The sequence below is a fragment of the Palaemon carinicauda genome, chromosome 12, assembly GCF_036898095.1.
Source record: "Palaemon carinicauda isolate YSFRI2023 chromosome 12, ASM3689809v2, whole genome shotgun sequence".
Classification (NCBI taxonomy): Eukaryota; Metazoa; Arthropoda; class Malacostraca; order Decapoda; family Palaemonidae; genus Palaemon; species Palaemon carinicauda.
Genome location: NC_090736.1, coordinates 149,696,300 through 149,700,104, shown reverse-complemented (window position 1 = coordinate 149,700,104; position 3,805 = coordinate 149,696,300). Strand labels below are relative to the sequence as shown.

Below are 3,805 nucleotides of genomic sequence, written 5' to 3'. Positions count from 1 at the left end.
TAGATCTACTAATTATAGTTAATCTTTTCCAAACTTTTCTTTATCAAGTTTTTGGTGGTTTCTGATAGTTTCCATTGACTGCTTAAGAACTTTTCCATCTGTCTCTTGTGCCGATTCCAATGAATTTTTTCTTCTTTTTTAATTACTGTAGCTGGGAATACATATTTTGTATGGCTAAACTAAATTCATCAGATCTTTCTCTTGTTACAGGAGTCACATTTTCTTTCTTAAAATTAGTTTTTCTCTTTCTATCGTTAGATCTACACAAATTTTATGTCTCACCATTCTATGGTTGCTTGACTTTAAATTGTTTAACTGTTACATCTTTAAGTGAATTAACTTTTTTCACTGAGAATAAATATATTTCGTTTTTCATTTCTCCATTTGTCTTATCCATGTTCATTTTCTATGTTCCTTTTTTTTAAAGGGAGTCCATAATTTTTTGGTTATTTCTTTCAGCAAATTCTACAAGCATGTCTCCTCTGCCATTTCTTGTGCCTACTTCAAGTTTACTTACTGATAATTTTCCACTCTTTCTTTGGCCTTCTTTAGCATTGTAATCACCCTAAAAAAATGTAAATTGTCTTTCATGTTTTTCTCAAAGATATCTCCAGATCTTCATAAAAAATTTTTATTTCTTCTCTATATAGAATTTTGTTGGTACCTACATAAGAATGATCTTCAGTTTATACTCATTTAGTTTCATAATCGGTCCTGCAATTCATCACTAATAAAACAAAATTAATCTATGTTACCATTTTATCTGTTCATTTCATGTTTTCTCTAGCAAAATATATGAACCTCTTTTAACTCTATATAAGATTCACCAATTCTTCTAATTTCAGTAAACTTTAATATATTCAAATTTATTTATTTCAGTTCTGCTAGTAACAGAAATATCTTCCATAGACAGGGTCATGATATTGTATGTTAAAAGATTCTAAATAAAATAAAAGAAAATGAGTCGAATGAAGCACAATGTTGATGAATATAATTTTATTTTACTTTTCTGTAGAAGTATCTCAGCTACAATATCGAAGAAATCATTCTTAATTATTTGTAAAAAATTCATAACAAACCAATATTTTTAAAGAATTTCATATATCATGGTTATATGGGAATATTATTTTTACTTGTTCTCTGTAAAACGCTATATTGTTTAGCACGGAATTTCTTCAGTCCTGGGTGCCCACATACAAAGACATCTTTCTTTGTTCTGTGAGAGAGATCACCAGGTGCCTTTGGAAGTCCCAATGCAGCAATCTCGTCCTGAGCTTCTTGGGAAATCTTCAGACTCCATCTGTTATAGGTGTTAATGAGGTCAGAACCTACAATCTTACTCAGGTTCTTGTATACGTGATCGTATTGGTTTTGTTTTTTTGAGGCTAGAACCTCTGCGTCCTCTTTAGACAGGGCCCGTGTAATTTTTCTTAGTTGTCTGAACATTTCCCAGTCCTTATCAGGGAAGGCAAACTTTATTTCCATGAGGAACACGAGCTGTTCCCACACGTCGGCCTCAGCGAATGTCATCCCTGCATCGACATGATCTGCTGCACGGTTGTAGTCTCCTTGTATCTCCAAACGATCCTCATCAAAGAGTTGTCGTTGAATGTAAAGAGAATATAGATTTACCGTTGATTCAGTGCCGTATGCATCTGCCCAGTATTCCGATTGTTGGTAATTATGCCCCAATTCATGCCAGGAGACCCAGTCATAAGGAGTCTCTTCACTACCCAAGTTAAAGTAAGTGCTGTCAAACATAGCAGGAAATCCATTATGGGCACCACCATTAGTTATTTGCTTATCATCTACCAGCCAAAACTTTCCTCTTGGTGGTACTTCTGTTTCATCAAATCCAGCTGAATAATTGAGCATATCTATAATTTCATTATATCGGTTCATTAGCTTGTCTGGGTCAGCAATATTTTGAGCATCAGATGTGGCTACTAAAACAACTACCTGATCAGATTCTAAGAGTGTATATGGGGCTCCTTTCTTTAACTCTTGTGCCCATTGTTCTTTTCTTGTCTCCCCTAAACTAAAATATGGAGCTTCCACCACGTTTCTGACTTTTACATCAACCAAGAAGCTTTCTCCATCTGAAAAGGTAAATATCAAGTGGCCTCCAAATTGACTACGGATCTTGGTGGTTCCAGGTGCAAGGTCAAAGGTTTCTGAAATAAGTGGCATACGGAAAAATTTCCCGTCTTCTATTACATTATAAGAACTTGGTTCAAGTCTGTCAGTATGGGCACTAACTCGAACTTGTATTTGAGCTGCTCTCTCTGATGTCAGTGACTGGGGTAAGATAACCTCAACCATTTCATCAGGTGGTACATACAGATTGGTTGCTTGCCAATCTTTTGGGATAATCATTCGAAAATCTCTTGATTGTCCTAGCACAGAAAGGTCAAGTACTAAGTTTCGAGTAATTCTAGGTGCATCCAAAGAGACTAACCCAGGGAATGTTTCTACATCTCTTTTATAAGGAAGTGGGGCATCTGGTGGGGCAAACCAGTTACATATAGTTCTGGCCATTTCTTGTATGTAGGTAGTCTCGTCCGTAACTGAAACCGGGTACTTGGCTGGAAGAGCTCCATCTAGAACAGCTTTCAACTCTGTGAAAGTCCACCATTTCTCAGTTTCCTCATCGTCCAAAGGATACAGCTCAACTACAATCCTCGGTTCAACCCATGGTACGTCCATAGCTTCATATCCTCTCTTTGGAACAAACCTGGATTTTTTATCGTGATTCCATCCTAATGAAGAAGCTGGGTCCCCTAGAGTGACAGTGTTGATTTTATATTTTGGGATGAGGCAATATGAGGGGTTACCACCCCAGAGTAAATTATCACCATCATGAAACCATTGTTATTCTGTCTTTCCGCTACATTTTGCAAGTCCAATTTTAGCATCACTTGGACCACTTCCCTTGAGGACAGTTAGTGAAGTTAGTGCACTTTGACTGATAAGAAAGTCTGCTTCGTTTGCCTTTCCATTTATCTCAGTTACCTCTGAAGTAAAAAGAAAATCAATATTAGTAATGAAAATATTGGGTAGATCTTTCAATTCTGACAAAATATATAAATTAGTTTCTTCTATCAATACATTTTTGGGGGTTATTGACAAAATCGTCTGCATAGTAAAGATTGGGCTTTTGTAAAAGTAAATAAAGTTTTACAAAGTTTATCCTTAATTAATTATACACAGCTTTAAGGATTTATATGCCTGACAAACAACCTGATTCACTGGTGTGAGAACACTCACTGGACCGATAGAGAGTGTTGGCTGGCTTTTGAACTTGACTGTACAGTACTTCATGTCAATTCGAGAGCCATACTAATAAGTCTTGCAATTCATTACTTTTGTAATACTAAGAGTTTAACAGATATAAGTTATTTTCCATTCAAATTATAAAGAAGAAAATAATTAAAACAAAATTTTCATAGGGGGAAACATCAATTGAACAACGAGTTGCTCTTGAAAATAAACTGAAAATGTTAATTTTTTACAGTGATTGATACTTGGTTATTTGTAAATCTAAAATCTTCGAGCAAATAAATCGGATAAGTTTCCGGTAAAAACCCTATCATGAAAAATTTGCTCCGATAATTTCTTTAACTACTGAAAGAATAAACTCAAAAGCTTATATTCATTAAATGTGAAAATATTTTAACAAATACTGTAGAATTTCGTCTACAAAGCCCTTTTGCATTTTTTTTACTTACCGAGTAACAGTTGCATTTAGTAAAATTCTTGAACAACGACAACTATACTCAAATATTCCGAACATTTCAAAGAATCA

The 3,805-nt window shown here is 34.8% G+C and overlaps 1 pseudogene; it reads right to left on the bottom strand.

Moving 5' to 3' along the window:
• Nucleotides 1-1,110: 1,110 nt before the first annotated feature.
• LOC137651129 (TRPM8 channel-associated factor 2-like) overlaps nt 1,111-3,805 on the bottom strand; it is a 3,403-nt pseudogene continuing 708 nt past the window's right edge.